Source organism: Hakea prostrata, unplaced genomic scaffold (assembly GCF_041222555.1).
Source record: "Hakea prostrata isolate BN-2017 unplaced genomic scaffold, UWA_Hpros_2 contig_219, whole genome shotgun sequence".
NCBI classification, from domain to species: domain Eukaryota; kingdom Viridiplantae; phylum Streptophyta; class Magnoliopsida; order Proteales; family Proteaceae; genus Hakea; species Hakea prostrata.
This window is the reverse complement of record NW_028291338.1, coordinates 43,517-61,557: the sequence shown is the minus strand read 5'-3', so window position 1 is coordinate 61,557 and position 18,041 is coordinate 43,517. Positions and strand designations below refer to the sequence as shown.

At 40.1% G+C, this 18,041-nt stretch overlaps 1 long non-coding RNA gene and 1 pseudogene across 2 annotated transcripts in view; both read left to right on the top strand.

Annotated features, from left to right (window-relative positions):
* The first annotated feature begins 11,365 nt into the window (after positions 1-11,365).
* On the top strand, positions 11,366-13,188 carry LOC148998631 (protein DETOXIFICATION 16-like; annotated as a pseudogene). Its single transcript, XR_016171148.1, has 4 exons — positions 11,366-11,440; positions 11,937-12,480; positions 12,741-12,797; positions 12,875-13,188. The product of XR_016171148.1 is annotated as a protein DETOXIFICATION 16-like (transcript).
* Positions 13,189-15,185: 1,997 nt separating this feature from the next.
* The window catches only part of LOC148998630 (uncharacterized), a 37,077-nt gene continuing 34,221 nt past the window's right edge, over positions 15,186-18,041 (top strand). Inside the window, exon 1 of the long non-coding RNA XR_016171149.1 lies at positions 15,186-15,634. This is a non-coding gene — a long non-coding RNA (uncharacterized LOC148998630). The remainder of the gene's footprint in view (positions 15,635-18,041) is intronic.

Below are 18,041 nucleotides of genomic sequence, written 5' to 3'. Positions count from 1 at the left end.
GAATTGACAAACTGGGCATTGTTATAGGAATTACCAAGTATGTTCTTCTCATACTGGACGGCAAGCCGAACTCTAACAGGCAAGACACCTTTTCATTTGACATACAGGATTGAGGTGCTTTCTTTGGTAGGTGTCCTAACATGGTAAAAAAGGTATTGGGACTATATCGAAGACTTAAACGAACTAGGAATGAGGGTCAACCTAGACTCTCTAGATGATCTACGTAACATGGTAGATTACGGGGAACCAAAGGTACCAAAAAAGAGTAAGGGGTATTGCCACACCCGAGTTAAGAATCGGAGGTGCGGAGCGGGTGATCTTATAAAACAAATTGTAGGTCTTCAAATCTGAAAAATTAATGAAACTTAAGCGCAACATGGGAAAGGCCATATGTAGTCGACAAGGGAACAATGCCGGGGAGCGTACCGATTAAAAGATTCGAGAGTGAGAAACCTATTGATCGATCCTTGAATTTAGTAAATTTGAAGTACTACCTATAGAATTTTAGGCATTCAATTACTTCCATAAAACTGCTTTGTGACCTGTTAAATTATGGGCATAACTCTTATGAATGATGCATCTAAACATGAACCAAGTCATTCTTGGCACCTTATATGGGGACTCCTCCAACATGGAGCAAGATTAAAAGTGTAAAGGATTGCAGAACCACAACAATATAAAGAATCATTCGAGGTTTGGGCTGGGTTAACAATAATCCAATCGAGAAAGTGCTATAAGAAGCTTAAAACCTTTGGCACCATTTCAAAGAAAACTTCCAATCGACGTGCCAATCTGTTACTAAGGGCCTTGCGAGAGGACCTTTGGGTGCAATGGACCCACCAATCTTGAAGCGGAGCATATGACCAAGTCTCCTGGTAAAATTTCTGAAAGGTAACTCGTGTCTAACGATATCTCACCTTTTTTAATATTAACATGCTTAAAAACATTGATGGCAGCAGATGTTTTCTAAAGGTTGGGTAGTAACTCAAATACGAGTACATGAAGTTTTGTTCAAGGATGGGGGTAAGAAGAATATCTACATGAGAATACAGGAGAGCATTAAGCGTAGTCAGTTCATAAGGTTAAAGGGTAGCTCACGACAATGTTGCACAGAATGAAACAAATTTTCCATTTCCAAAATTATCAGGATCAAACCCCGAGAGACGAAGGTGACTTGGAAAAGAACAAAATTTCTTGAGCAAAATAAATTTGGAACTTGTTCTGGTGATTGAACAATGGCATCAACAGAATTAGGAGCTTCTTCATAGGCGCTGGCTTCATCGAGACTACTCTCATCCTTAACCTCGGGTTTGGAGTAGAGTTGTCTGCTACAAGTACTTCTTTGGGTGGTGCTGGGGGATCGGTGAATTCCATGAGGTCGGCAGTTGGTATGGAAGGAAGTTCAGGTAGACCCTCTAGACGAGGCATTTGAGTTTAATCAAAATCCATAGGAAAGGAACCGGGTCATCAAGTTGGACAACAGCAAAGTGGTAAGTTACGATCTTGGGAGCGTATGGATTACTTGGTGGTAGAAGTTATCATCGGGGGTGATCGAAATGGTCATATGATGCAATATTAAAGAAATAAGAATGCGTGCATGGAGGATATTGTTTTTGGGCAGAGGAAAGAATAAAGACTCGGTTTTTTATGTTGCTCTTGCTTTTAATTTTGTTGTCAGAACAAATAGTCGAAATGGAGAAAATCATTTCATTACCTTCTGATGGATTCGTAGCCGCCAATTAAATTCTGTCCCAACTAGGACGTCTAACTGATTGTGATGTAAGGACTACATGGGATGCCATTGACAAGCCTAACCACAAAGCACGTTCTAGTGATTTTGTTTGATTGTCTTAATTAAAATTGGTGAGAGAGATCCTCTCGGGGCCCTATCTTTGAAGAAAACAATTCCTAGAGGAGAATTGTTGGGAGGAGTAGCTATATGGAGCATATAAAATTGTACGCTTAGCATAGTTGTCAAGGTGACATGGTCAAGGCTAGAGGATGGAGAATAACAAAAATGAAGGCGACGCCAAGTAAGAGGACAAGGCGTCGCTACGGCGACAAGGCAACACCAGGACTGCCTGACTGAAAGAATGGCAGGACACCTTGGCGTCGCCTATAACTATGACGTGTAGGATATGGTTTTTGGGGAGAGGAAAGTGTAAGGAATCTCTTTTTATATTTCTTTTGCTTTTCGTGTAGTTGTCATAAAGGCTTTAAAAGGAAGATCATTTAGTAATGTTCAAATGTGGACATCAAAGTTGTCAAGTAGATTTTTTTTCTAAATAAAATGTTTATTAAACTGTTGTGTAAGGATTTTAAAGTGATCAAGGGGAGAGCCTAATTACATGGCATTGACTTGGGGTTCTAGATTTTTGTCTCATTCCACAAACTTATAGGTAGTTTGAGGTTTTAGTAGCCTAGGATAAGGTGGCGGAGCTTAAAATGCGATTGTTTGGGATCTTTTACCAATGAAGTACTCGAACATGGAATATTTGAGCTTTGAGGGGGACATTGATTTGAGGCCAGATGAGATGGGTTGTTGAGCTAATGAAAGATTTTGTGGATGTTAAAATATTTGGCCGTAGGATTATATCCATCAAGGATTGTGTTGGAGAAAGAGGTGATGAGCACAATTAGTGCACATGGACCTTAAGTTGGACAAAATTAAATCACTAAGTTACATTTTTGGGTACAGATGGAAGCACTGGTGGTGGTAATTCATGAAGAGGGTAAGATTATCATAGGTGGTGATTTAAATGGATAGATAAAAAAGATCAATGAGATAAATAAAGCATAGACTAGTGATCCTCGATGATTTTCTCACTCCAACAACTATTAAAATTTGTGAGGTTGGTTGATATCTTGTATTATTAGTCGAATAGATCTCTGTAATGATACCAAATGAGCTGCCAACTTTTGTTAGGAAGGTCGCTAAAGATGCAAGATGAATCAAAAAGGCAACATCATTCGCCTACAATGATTTGAGGGCGGGATGGTGAGCTAAAGTCTTGGATCAAATAAGGCTTGACAATGCTTATCGAGCTGTGAAGGAAGTTAGGTATTGGGAGTACTTAGGAGATACATTTGTGGTTCACCCTGCAATGTTGCATTGCTGGAGTGAGAGAAGAGAGTAATTGGGAGATACATTTGTGGTTCACCCTTCGATGTTGCATTTAGAAAGGCACTTGCAACTCCCCCGGTGTTGGCAAGGCAATTGTTGGAGGAGGAGTTACTCATATACCTTGTAGTTTCCCAAGTTGCCGTGAATGCAGTTTTGGTGAAGGACGGGGTGCCTCAGAAGCCGATCTACTACGTAAGCCACTCGCTTATTTATACATAGACAAGATATATGGGGGTTGACAAGCAAGCGTTGGCCTTATTAATGGCCTCTCGGAAGTGGATACCTTACTTCTAAGCGCACCCGATAGTTGTAATGTCCGATTTCTCTTTGAAGAAAATTTTCCACCGACCAAATGATTTTAGGCTTTTACCGGCTATAAAGGCCAAAGTACTTCTTGTTTTCTAACACGGTATCAAAGCAAGTTTAATCAACCTAAGGACTGTTTTCTCTCTTTTGGCTGCCCAGTTTTTTTTCCTTTTTCTTATCTAGGGTAGCCCCAACCTTCGCTGCAGTAATTGTGCATGGCTGTCCTTCTTTAACTTTTGAAGCACCAAGTATCTATGTATTAATACTAAAAAAAGGCCCCAAGCTTTCTGGGGATATGTCTACCTATTTGATTCAACTGAGGCTGCTACTACCCTTTTTTTTTGTGCAAATCTGAAGTTTAATCTGCACTATATTGATGTCTTGGGATTCCTCTTGATTCTTGCAAAGATATGCCCATAATTCGGATTGTAAGACCTAAGTATTGTCTTCCATTGTTTGTTAAGTTTAGTTGAAAGTCGTATACTAGTACCCCTGTTTCATTGAATTTCTTTGTTCTGAAAAATTCTACTGCTACCTTCTTGCTTTACTACTTCTTCCGTTGTTTATTTCAAAATCAAGTTTAGCCTTCTTTTTATCTAATACTTCTACAAAGACCTAGAGGACTATTTTTCCTTCATATCGAGATCTGTTAGAGTTTCAAATCTAGCAGAAGTTTGCTGTTATGGTCCGAGTAGATTGCTGCAACGACTACTGCAATTTTGAGATTTCAAGCTGGTTCAATATATTTTTTTTCCTAATCTAATTTGCTCTTGCTTAAGGGTTAGCGGTGGTCCAGAATTTTTTTCCCCCTTGGTGCACAAGACTTTGTCCTGTGAGGCGATTTTTTGCTGCTTGATCAACTTTATTGGTGAATAATACACTGCTCTGTGGCTGCTACTTTTCCTTTTTGGGTTTCTTTTGTGTTTATACTTTAAGATGCTTGTCACTAGTCATCATTACTTGTCCACGTGTAATGCTACACGTGAGGGGGAGAATGGTACCTTATTCTATATCTACTCAAGATGTGCTAATGGATATTATTTATGAAGATCTTTGCCCTCAACTTATGGCATTCTACAACGATATCATTACATGTCTTTACCTATATTGTCCTTTACCTAACTACTTGGTCCGTAGTAACCCATATTACCTTACCTACTTGGTCCGCAGTAACCCATACTGTCTTTTACCTTACCTACTTGGTCTACAGTAACCCATACTGTCTTTTACCTTATCTATTTGGTCCACAGTAACTCATACTGTCTTTTACCTTACCTACTTGGTCCGCAGTAACCCATACTGTCTTTTACCTTATCTATTTGGTCCATAGTAACCCATACTACCTTACCTACTTGGTCCACAGTAACCTATATTGTCTTTTACCTACCTACTTGGTCCACAGTAACCTATATTGCATTTTACCTACCTATACTTTGCCTATTACTTGCCTTCTTGTGAAGCATTTATATGGACATTGGAGTTGTAATTTTGAAGATTTAATACGGATATTTCTCCCTACTACCGGCATTGTGTGGATGGTGTCTTTGATCCTACTATACTTATGGACATTGGAGTTGCAATTTTGAAGATTTAGCGTGGATATTTCTCCCTACTACCGGCATTACGTGGATAATGCTTTTTGCCTAACTTCTACTTGAGTTCTTGTGAAGCATTTATATAGACTTTGGAGTTACAATTTTGAAGATCTAGTGTGGATATTTCTCCCTACTACCGGCATTATATGGATAGTGTCTTTGATCCTGCTATACTTATGGACTTTGTTCGTCTTCAACATCGTCGATTGTTCTCAATATTAGATGGTTCCATTGACATGAAGAATTAAAGATTTTTTTAAGTTGGTGTTGATTATCTCTTGTGTGAAGTTTTCTCAGTGTTTATCGACATCTGCCATTGCTACACGATTCAAGATTGGTGCTACTTTTCAAGTTTATTCTTCTTGTGCAAGCTGAAGTTTTCTTTATGTAACTCCATCTTGAGGGGGAGTGTTGAAGTATATACACTTGCGCTATTTACTATTCACGACACTATTCACGTGAACAGTAAACTACTTTCTATTTCTAATGTTGGAGTCTTGCTATATAAGTTTTGGGAGTTTTTAGAAAGCATAGTTTCTATTTTGGTAGTAGTTTCTATTTTCAGAATTTTCTATTTTAGGAGCTAGGAAGTTACTAAAGTTGTAATTTTTTGTTTCCTTTTTCTAGAGGACAATTACTTGTCTCTCAAGTTATATTAGATTCATTAGAAGCTATAAATAAAAGGGCTCTGTGATTCTAGACTCTTAAGTAAGACTCACAGGCCTCTTCTACTAGTTCTTCATCTCTCTTCTCTTCTTCTTCTTCTCTCTTTTATTTGTTCTAGTTCAGCTGTTGTTTTGATTATTTAATGCTTGTTTTCTAACAGGCCTATTACCCAAGGCCCATGGCCATTGGCCGTCACACCCTTTTTTTCCTCTGAACTATTCCACCTCTAAATCTCTTTTAAAGCCCAGCCCACTCACCTCTACCACTCGCCCCACTTCCAGAGCTGAACCACTTGGCTCACCGAAGCCTCACCAACTTATACCCATCACCTCTTCTTACTCCTCTAAATCATGCCCAACCATCATATAACCGTCACATACGCCTATCTCCTTGACCATCTCATCTGAGCTTTTCACTACAAGCTCCCCTTCCCTCGCCGAGCCTGCCTTCACCCCTGCACCATCATCCACTTGTTCCAGCTCCACTATTGATCTAGACATGTTCAAATCCCTCTCCCCCATTAGCTCATCCCTGTGTGAGTCTTGCCCACATTGTAGTTTGGATGGTCACTTATGCATGCATAATAGACTAGAAGGTTCCCCTTCCCTTGGTTGCTTGGTTTTTGCCCCCCCCCCCCCCCGCTGTTGTTTAAATGACTAATTTTATCATATGGAATGTTAGGGGCCTAAACTCACTTGCTAAACAAGCTGAACTTAAGCTGTCCATCCGTGAGTCTAAGGCTTCTTTTGTGGCTTTGTTAGAAACCTATGTACACTGTGACAATGCCCGTCGGATTGCCAACTCCATAGCCCCTTCTTGGTCTTTTATTTCCAACTCGTCTCATTGCCCTAATGGCCGAATTTGGGTTCTTTGAGACCCTGCAAAATTCCAGCCAACCTTGCTCTTCTCCTCTCTCCAGCTTTTAGACTTTCACTTAACTTCTACCTTTTCCCCCTCCTTCTATCTCTCAATTGTCTATGGTTTCAATCGCCCGTTGGATAGGGCTCCTCTTTGGGATGACCTCCTTGCTATCTCCTCCTACTTGTCGGGCTTGCCTTGGGGTATTGGGGGTGATTTCAATATTGTGTGATTCTTTAATGACCGTATTGGAGGTAACCCCCTGACCTGCGGGCAGTCGACAATTTCACCTCTTGGATTAATGATGCGGGCGTCTTTGATCTTCATTGGTCCAGCCAGCGATTCACTTGGGATAACCGTAGAGCTGGGTCTACCCGCATCGCCTCTAAAATTGATAGCTTCCTTGTTAACCACCCTTGGTTCTCCCTCTTCCTTGCTAGCCATGCCCATTATGGCCCCCCTCTTCTTTCCGATCACTCCCCTTGCCATATCAAGCTACTTGACCATCCTTCCTTCGGGCCCAAGCCTTTCAAATTCTTCGATATGTGGATTTCTAATCCTTCTTTCCTTCCCACTGTCATAGCTGCCTGGTCCCAACTTGTCCACTGTCACTCTCGACCTCTTGTGGCTTTTACTCGAAAACTCCGAAACACTAAAATTGCCCTTTGTTCTTGGAACTCCTCTATGTTTAATAATATTTCCTCTAGGGTCTCCGAGTGTCAGGTTGACCTCTCCAGAGTCCAATCCTAGCTTCAGATTGACTGACCCTTTTTGCCAGTCCTTGGCGAAGGAGGAGAAAGCCCTCTCCCTTCTCCTCTCTTCCTTGGTCTCCCTTAGAAAGAGTTTTCTCAGTCTAAAGTCCCGTGTCAAGTGGCTTGAGCTTGGAGACGCCAACACCGCTTTCTTCCACGCTCTCTTAAAGCCCGCCACAACTTTAACTCCCTTCCTTGCCTCCTTTCTCGCAGTGGTGCCTGGATCTCAGACCCACCCAGTATCAAAGAGGAAGTCGTCTCCTATTTCTCGAACCTCCTCTCCCCCCCTCCCTCCCCCCCCCTCGCCCTTCCCTTCTTCCCTCCATCCTTAATAAATTCAGCGACCCCTCTCTTCCCCCATCTCTTTGCTCTATTCCTTCTCCTGATGAGATCCGCTTTGCCATTCGTTCCCACAAAGCCAACAAGGCCCCTAGTCCTGATGGCTTCAGTATGGGGTTCTTCCCCGGCCACTTGGGATTTCATTGAGCCCGACCTTATTCACATTATTCACGGCTTCTTCCTTAACCCGTCACAACTCTCCACCATCAACAACACCTTTCTCTGTCTTATCCCCAGAAAGCCTGGTGCCTCATCTCTCTCTGAGTTTCGTCCCATCTCGCTCTGTAACCTCATCTACAAATTCATCTCCAAAATCCTGGCCAATCGTCTTAAATTGGTTATCCCCTCGCTGGTCAACCCCAATCAATCGGCCTTCTTTGCCGATCGGAGCATCTCTAATAATATCCTCCTCTATGCTGAGATTATCCGAGGCTTCGATAGAGCTAGCCATTCCCTTGCTGCTATTATAAAAGGTTGATCTTCATAAAGCCTTTGACTCTATTCGATGGGATTTTATCGATGAAGTCCTTTCGGCGATGGGCTTCCCCCCCCCCTTTGTCCACTAGGTCGAGACTTGTATCTCTACCCCTCACTTCTCAGTCTTCGCCAATGGCTCCCCGGCTGGTTTCTTCTCCTCACGTATTGGTATTCGTCAAGGGTGCCCCCTATCCCCTTACCTCTTCATCTTAGCACTGGAAGTGCTTTCCCACATTATTCAATCCAAAACTGACCAGATGCTCATTTCTCCCATTCCCAAATGTCATTCACTCAAGCTCACCCACCTCGCCTTTGCTGATGACCTCATGATTTTCTTTAGGGCTGACCACTCCTCCATCTCTTCTATCCTCGTGACCCTCTCCCACTTTGAATCCCTATCTGGCCTTAGAGTGAACTTTGAGAAATCCACCATCTTTCTCTCTGGTATCTCTGATTCCTCTAGAGCCTCCCTCCTTTCAATCTTTGGATTCAACCTTAGGCTCCTTTCCTGTGACCTATCTCGGTCTTCCCCTCATCCCTGGTAGGCTCACTCGCCACCATTGCTCCCCCATGCTCGATCATATTCGAAAGAAGCTTCAACTCTGGATGAGTAAGCTACTTTCGTTTGCTAGGAGAATGGTGTTAATCCGCTCTGTCCTCCAATCCTCCTATCTCTACTGGTGTGGTATCTTTTTCCCACCTAAATCTATCATCCATTCTCTGGAATCCCTTTTCTGTGCTTTCCTTTGGAAAGACCAAGAGTCCCCCCGCTTCCTTCATCCTATTAGCTGGAAGTCCATTTGCCGTCCCAAATCTGAGGGTGGTCTTGGCTTTCGTCGTATCCGTGATATGAATATGGCTTGTCTCATGAAACTCATCTGGAAGATTGCCTCCAAATATGATTCCATTTGGGTTTCCTGGGTCTATTCCTACCTCCTCAAGAATGACTCAATTTGGATTGTTCCGCCCTCCTCCAACCCCTCCTGGATTTGGAGGAAGCTCTTGATTCTCCGTGGTCGTCGCTCTCCTTGCCATTTCTATCAGTGTCTCTACTGGTATCTCCACTTCCTTTTGGCTTGACCCCTGGCATCCGACGGGTATCTTGTACACTCTTCTTGGCCCTAGAACCGTTTATAACACTCGTATCCCAAAATCCGCTCCCCTTTCCACGTTCATCTCATTTGGGTCTTGGTCCCCTTCCCCCCCACCATAGTATCACACAGGTTTGGAGTTCCCTCCCCCCTCCCCCCCATCTCCCCCTTCTCCGACGACTGCATTACTTGGTTGCACCCCCACTCCACCCCCTTTTCTACTGCATCGGCTTGGAACCTCCTAAGAACCCCATCTCCCCCTATCCCTTGGTCCCCTCTTGTTTGGTTTAAAGGCCACATCCCTCGCCATGCCCTTACTCTTTGGAGAGCCCTTAGCCTTGCCCTGCCTACCCAAGCTTTTCTCATTAGCCGTCACATCCCCGCCAACCCAAACTGTATCTATTTGTGACCTTGTGGGTAAGCTTGTCTTTGCCGCCACTATACACCATCTTTGGTGGGAGCATAACATGCGAAGATGGACCTCCAAATCCCGTTCAAGAGATATGATTTGGAATGCCATCTACTTTGATGTTTATTCGAGACTTTGTTCTCTCCCCCCCCCTGTTGTAGATTCTCCAAGAAATAGGCTGATTGTTAGTTCTTGGAGTCTCTCAGCTTCTTTCATGTCCCCTTCTTGATTGGGGCTCTCCCCCCCCTTGTTCCCCCCTTTTCCCTTTGTATGTGCTCTTTTGGCTTTTGGTAATTTAATTATCTATTCATCCCAAAAAAAACAATTAGGAGGTAGAGTAGAATAGGATATACTTGACCAAGGAATATGGGAGGTTGAGGGTGGCGCTGATATGATGCACGACGTTAATTGAAAGGAAAACAATTGGAATGGTGCTCCAAAAGAAAGAGATTTGGCCAATGGTATTTCCCTCTCTCAAAGAAAGGGTAGTCTAGAATTACTGGTAGAGACTTGAATGTTTGGATGTAAGCCAGTAGAAACACCTATTGAACCTAACCTGACGGCAAAAGTAGGAGAACCATTACGAAACAAGTTATGAAAAGTTAGTAGGGAATTTGACCTATTTGTCCCATACTAGATTAGACATCACATTTGCAGTCCTTTTTTAGCCGGCATATGGATCTCAACTCCTCACACTGGATGCATCATATCGTATCTTGAGATATTTGAAGGCTACTCTAGGAAAAGGAAATCTAATTTCTGCTCATGAACACTTGAAAATTGAGGCATACATAGATGCAAGGTGTCTAGATGATAGGAGATCTACTTTTGGATATTGGATGTCTTGTGAGGAGAAATCTATTTGAGGGGATCTGGACTATTGGTTGATTTGGGTAGATTTTAGTTTCCTATTTTGTTCTGTATTTGATAAATCTTATGCATAAATAAAGCTTCCTCCCGCATTGGGCTTCACATAGAACACGCACCAACATTAATGAAATCAACCATAAAAAATTAACATTAATGCACCTTCTTGATATGTTGGTTACTTGCTTTTTGATTTTTCTATTGGCTTGGTGTAGGATATGAAATTCATGGACACTGAGCATGGGTGCTCTGATAAGGCTTGTGTCTCAAAAATTCCTGGCTGTCTTACTTTCAATTTTTCTGTCTAATACACTGTTTGATTCTTTTCATTCTTTGGGTAGACCAGTGGATCTTTTTTTTTTTTCTGGCTGGCATGAAGTTTATTGATTGATTAGTTGTCATCTGTGCAGATGTTTTTCTTCATCTATGAGTCCATTGCACTTGTCATGGTACTAACAACATCTGGTCCTTGGCTCCTTGGATGAAAACCTTGTTTCAAACAAACACCTATTGCCGAGTTTCGCTGACTCTTATAAGGTTGGTACAGGTTGACTGTGAACTATTATTTTCTGTTTCAATTCGTTGATTTGGCTTCTGAGTGACCTATCCAACTAATATGTCATTCAGAGATAAAGCGAATATTGTTTGGCTAAAATTCATAACAGTATAGTGCCAGATGCCCCAGAAAGCAAAATTAAGAAGAGAAAGGACTGAAAATTGGAAGCTTACCGTGTAAGTTAAACCATTCACAAGAACTCTGATCAAACTTTGGTCAAGAAATGCTTGTATGTAGGGGAAGCACTTGCTGCACTGTGAGATTTAAGCCCTACAGACCAAATTTTCAATCAGCAGGGCTTCATAGTGAGATCAAGTGCGGCCTGATGATACGGAACTTAGGCTGCAATTATGATGTTCAGAATATCAGCTGTGGTGGTGTTTCAGAGTCAGAGAGTAGTGTATGTTGGTGTAGCAGTTGGATGAAGATGGGATGAGTGGTGGATCTAATGCAAGAGGAATGGTGTGGAATTCTTGAGAACCCAGGATTCCTGGGCACCAGCAGAGTCCTTTCTTCTTGATAATTTAGGACTCTCACAGGTTGGTGCACCAGTCATGAGATCAAATCTTTTTATTTCTTGGCAACTTAAAATTGCCTCTTTTTATTTCTCGGCAACTTAAAATCTTCGGCGATTTTGGTGCTGCTCTTTATTGGCGTGTTTCTCCTTCTACAACCCTCAAGATTAGGGACAAAAGACTTGAGATGCCGATCTCAGTGGCATACTCGGCTTAAATTTAATAAAGAGCTTGGCTTTCCTTTCCTTTTAAGTGTTGCCTCAAGCCCCCTATCTTACTCTTCTTTCTCTGACTTATATACTGTATAAATTCTAGTCATTAGATGAAGCTTTCTATAAAGCACACAAAATTTCTGCAGTCATTCTCTGTGATGTTTGATAGTTAGGAATGGGGAGTGCATTGGAGACATTGTGTGGCCAGGCTTATGGAGCAAAACAGCATCAGATGCTGAGGATTCATATGCAGAGGGCAATTTCAGTCCTTTCAATAGTTGGCATTCCCCTTGCTTTCATCTGGTTCTGTACAAGCCAAATTCTCATATCCTTTGGGCAAGATGTCGAAATATCAATGGAAGCAGGGAAGTGTGCTGCTCTGTTGATCCCAAATCTTTTTGCTCGTGGAATCATTCAATGCATGATTAGACTTCTACAAGCCCAAAACATTGTCTTTCCCATAATGATAACTTCCGCATTTACAGCTTCACTCCACATCCTCTTATGTTGTCCTTTAGTATACAAATCAACCTTAGGTACAGAAGGTGCAGCTTTGGAATCTCCATCTCGTATTGGATCAATGTGTTGCTTTTGGCCTGTAGCATCAAATTATCTCCTACTTGTGGGATGACTTGGACTGGGTTATCAAAGAAGGCTTTGCTTGATATTTTCGATTTTCTGAAACTTGCTATTCCTTCAACTATAATGATCTGGTAAGTTCTTTTTCTTCCCCCTCCCCTCTTAATACTATGCATCTTATTTATAGAATTTGGAATTTGACTATGATTTTATTAAAATTTTCAGTTTTCTATATATATCTTTTAAATCTTATAAATGAGTTATATGCAGCTTGGAATCTGTTTTCATCAGTTGTGTACTGTATTTTGAATGATTACTAACTCTAAATAAATCATTTATCAAACATTTCTTTCTAATCTTACTATTTTATTTTGAATATGTGTTGTATTTGCAGCCTTAACACTTGTTGGATGGTCTACACAATCTCAGTTGGTGTGGGTGGTGCTGTAAGGTAAGTTACACTAAACAGATGAGCTATATTTATTTTTTTACATTTACCTGAAAGGCTTATAAATTGTCACTTCTTAGTACACGAGTCTCAAATGAACTAGGCGTTGGACAAGCACAAAGAGCACGCTTGGCAGTATATGTTGACTGTCATTGCTTTGACAGAGGGTGAGACAGTAGCAACCATTACTTTCTTGGTTCGTGGCATATGGTGTAGATTGTACAGTAATGAAGAAAAGTGATCAAATATGTGTCAGCCATGATGATATACTTACCCACCCACCCACCCTGTTACAAGTTTATAATCTTCTTATCTGATCAAAATCATTTGTATACAAAATTTATTTCTTACTATTCCTCACCAAAATGCCACCCCCCACCCCCAAAAGGAAAAAACAAAAAAAACAAAAATGCAAATGCCTTCTCAGATAAAGATTAGTTAAATGTTTTTTCTTTATTTCAATGACATGCCATCATGCTATTGGGTCCATAGCAATGTTCACATAAGGTGTCAAATCGGTATCTAACATGCCCTCTTGCAAGCCTGTCCATCGCAGTGTTCAAGTAATCCATAGATATGACTTGTATATATGCTACTACGTTGTGTTCTCCTGCAAAATCTATCATTTCTTGTGTTTCTTTTATCTCACCTATTGCTTTTCCGCCAACAAGCTTGCCCTGAGGCTGAGGCTTCAATAGATCAATCAAAGGTCCAATTGGGTGAGGAGCAGAAGCCGTATCAAGAATGCCATCTATGGTGCTGATAGCAGCCTGCAACAATTCATGCCGCTGGGATTAAAACCTTACCTGGTATCATATTCAATGCGTGCATTGATTACAGGGAATTGATTACAGGGAAAAGGAGTATCAACACTAAAAGGTGAGGTTCCAGCTTATTATGTAATAGAGAAATATAAGGGGAACATAAACAGGTAGAGATTGACATAAATGTCAATTGTGGTTAAAGATGTAGGAAGTTATTTCCAAATTTTATCCTATGACTCGATAATAATAAAAAAACAATATTTATTAAAATTTGCTAATATTTTTAACAAAATATGATGCAAATGAGCAATCATCTATTCCAATATAAACATGGCCAACAGGGATTATCCGTGAGATAGAAATTGATGCAATATGTTGACCACATTTTGAATTTTTTTGATTCGGTTGTAAGTTTAAGATGTGGATATATATATATATTAGACTAAATAGATGTAATGTGCTTGTATGTTTTTTACTTCTTATGATTATATGCGTCCAAAATCTGCCCAACCTTTACATACCTGAGGATGAACCTGCAAAACAAGGTTTGACGTGGTTTGATAATGGGGTCGAGAGGCCACCTCTGAAAGCTAAGTCAGTTAAGGAACTGATCACAAAGCTTTGGCGAGTTGCAAAGCATAAATTGAATATGAAAGTAAGGTAAACGATTCAGATACCTCGTCTGTGCTAGGCTACTTTTTTATATAGGTTTTACCTCTTGTTCTAGGCTGTGGGATTCGTTCATGATCTCTATTGGTGGCCGTCATATTATAGGGTTTTCACCTTCTTCAAGAGTAGTTATCTAACTGGGCACGATCCCCACTTTCGTTGATGAAAGTTATCTGTTATGACTTGATCACGTACCTCGAAATCCTTGGGGCCACTTTACATCCATAACAGGTAAGTCATTCATCTTCACGCAACTGTTGAGACCTGGTTAAGACCGGTCTCGATTAGTCTATGGCAGCTGCCAACCGGGTTTGATGACCCGATCGTGGCTCGACATTGTTATGATTACTCGACCGAGGTTCAACTGAGTTCGGTAATATTTTATCTTCATCAGATTAATACAGTTAAACTTTTATCTAAAAAAAAAAATAAAACAATATTTGTTGTAATAACATGTAGCCTCCGGTCTCAATGAAAAACACAATCCAATGTCCTCAAAAAAAGAAAAAAAGAATGGTTGATTTCATTTACTCATTCGTTTTTTTGTTTGATTTTTTCCATTAATTGTTCACTTAATTTTTGCTTTCTCTGGTAAAAAGTTAATTTAATTTGTAAAATTAAAAATACTTTGGTTTTTGTTAAAAAAGAAAAGAACAAAAAGAGAGTTTATTAAAAATTCGAATAAAAACATCCTTACCGATTCCCCCACCCCCCTTTTTAGGTTTTAATTAATTAGTCAATTTATTTTATATTATTATTATTATTATTATTATTTACAAGCGTAAATCGCAAGCGAAGTTCAAACGACTTCATTAATCCGCTTAAATACCCACTACGCGTTATACCAAAAAAAAAAAACAAAAAAAAAAACTACGCGCTGGAATTTAAAACGACTCATCCCGCGCAAATTATAAATACGACTTCACTCCGCAAATGTCTTCACTCTGCAAATGTTTACTGTTCGTCTGCCTCGTTCCACCACTGCTTCCCATATTCATCCTTTCGGTTGAATACTTTGATGTTCGTAGTTGATCATTTTTCTTTTCTTTAATTCAGAGGAACTCCTCGTATATGGTTCTGGTCTTTATGATGTTTTTAATCCTGTAGTGGTTGAATACTTTGATGTTCTTGTTGGTTTTAGTTTGATCGAGTATCAATAAATTCTTTCACTTTCACTTGGAAGCGATGGGTTCACTCCTCTGATCTCGATCGTCTTATACTGTAATCTCAATAATTTTGCGGAAAAGAATCGACAAATGCGAGGAGAATGGTCTCGATGCAACCAACGCGGTCGGCTTAAATTCCGATGGGAGTTAGAGCGATCTGTGAATTGGTTGACAACGGCATCGAGCCCGGTAATTTACGAAGCTTACGACATGGCCAACATTGTCGCCGGATGGAGTAGAGGTAAGTCGAAAAAGCTTATTGATTCGAGATTACTGCTGATATTTTTAGGGTTAAGAATGAACATGGGGATGGTGATGAGTTGGTGCAGATATGTGATATTATTGTTATATATTTCCTGATTTTTGGTAGGATCAGAGATGCTCTTTGCCCATTATCAACTTTATTGTATTATATGTCCGATGTGATTTATGGTTATTAAGTTTTCCATTTTAAGAAAAATCATGCAAATTTCTTACACATCTTTTGGTATCTTCTATAATTGGGGATTTTCTTCGATAACATGCACATTTCTGAGAGAATATAATAATTCCAGTTTTTTTTTTTTTTGTTCATATCTGCATATCTGAGTGTTAGAAGCATCCGTAGAGTTGGGAGCAGGTCAGTGATGCATGTCATTTGGGTTGTGTTCAATAGCTACAGAATCTTCACTGTGGTTGGTGAAGTTATGGTGTAAACCATCTTTTATGACAGTGTTTCTCATCACTGTTGATTAGAGTATCACCCTGGCTTGTCAAGAAGTTTGAGGAGACAACTTTGGCAGGTGTAGGAACATTTTAGGCTAAAGGGTCCTGACTTAGCTTTATGCTACGGAAACCCTTTTACAGGCAAGATAGTTGGGTATTAATAATGACCAGAATAGGGAAGTTAAATGCCAACAACTCAGAAGATAAAAAAATATTCCCAAATGCAGTTACAATATGTGGCTGTATGGTGGAAGTCTGAACAACTCTTTTAGAACCTTCCAGTGGTTCAATGTCTGGATACATAAGTAGCTGGATAAAAAATTATTTCTTAGAAATTCCAGATATAGATGCCATTTAGAATAAGAAAACTAGAGACCTTGACAAGGCAGGATTTGGCACATAAATGGCAAGTTGCTAGGTAAGAACGCAAAGTACCCTAGAGATTTAATGATTAAATACATAACATTTCCACTTTATGGTTCCAGCAATACCTAAGATCCAATGTCTTATTTGCTTGTTTTCATTCTATAAGGTTGAAGGTGCAGCTCCGCCATGAGTGTTGCCTTTCTTGGTTTCGACACTTGATTTTAATCACAATTCTATTCTCGTGCTTATGATTGTATTAGTTTGTAAGGTTGAGGGTGTGTCTCCACCTTGAGATTCACCCTCCTAAATATTGACACTTGATATCTATCATAATTCTATTCTTTCCCTTGGGATTATACTTATGAGGTTGTGGTGCGTCTCCATCTTTTGAATTGCTGTCCCAAATTTTGACACATGGTTTCTATCATAATTTCTGTTTTTCCTTTAAATTGTACTTGTCCCATAAGGTTGAGGATGCATCTCTACCTTGAGATTCTCTTTCTCGATTTCGACACTTGATTTCATTGATAATTCTATTTTTCCCGTGTGATTGTACTATACTATAAAGTTGAGATGCTTTTCCAGTTTGAGAGGTGCCCTTATCAATTTTAACACATGATTTCAATAGTAATACTATTCCTAGCCTTGTGATTGTACTTCTTCTATACAGTTAAAGGTGGATCTTTGCTCTGAGTGTTGCCCACTTTGATTTTGACACTTGATTGTATTATTTTATAAGGTTGATGGTGTGTCTCTACCTTGAGATTTGCCTTTTTCAATTTTGACACCTGAGTTCAAACATAATTCTATTAGGAGCCTTGTGATTATACTTCTCCTATGAGTTTGAGGGTGACACTTTTGACACCTGATTTCAATCATAATTTAATTCTTGTTCTTATGATTTAACTTATTCTATAAGGTTGAGGGTGTGTCTACACCTTGAGATTTGCCTTCCTTAATTTTGACACTTGATTTCAATCATTATTCTATTCCTACCCTTGTAATTTTATTCTTATGGTATTCATGCCTTTGTGATTGATCCTATACATTTAAAGAGTGCGTCTCCTCCTTGAGATTCTCCCTCCTTGATTTCAAACACAATTTTATTTCTGCTGTTATGATGATACTCATCCATTACGGTTAGAGGGTGTGTCTCCACCTTGAGATTAACCTTCATTGATTTTGACGAATGGTTTCAATAATACTCTATTTCTGTCTCGTGATTATCCTTATTGAGTTGAGGGTGCGTCTCTATCTTGTGATTAGCCGTCTTCAATTTTGGCATTTGATTTTTGTCATAATTTATTCCTTTCCTTATGATTGTACTTGTCCTATAAAGTTGAAGTGCGTTCCCACATTTTGATTCTCCTTCTCAATTTTGACGCTAGACTTCATTGATAATTTTATTCTTTCCCTCGTAATTGTACTATACTATAAGGCTGAGGGTGCTTCTCCACCTTGAGAGTTCACTCCTTGATTTTAACACTGGATTTCAATTGTAAGTCTATTCCTTGGCCTTCGATTGTGCTTATTCTATACGATTGAATATGCATCTCCGCTTTAAGTGTTGCCTTCCT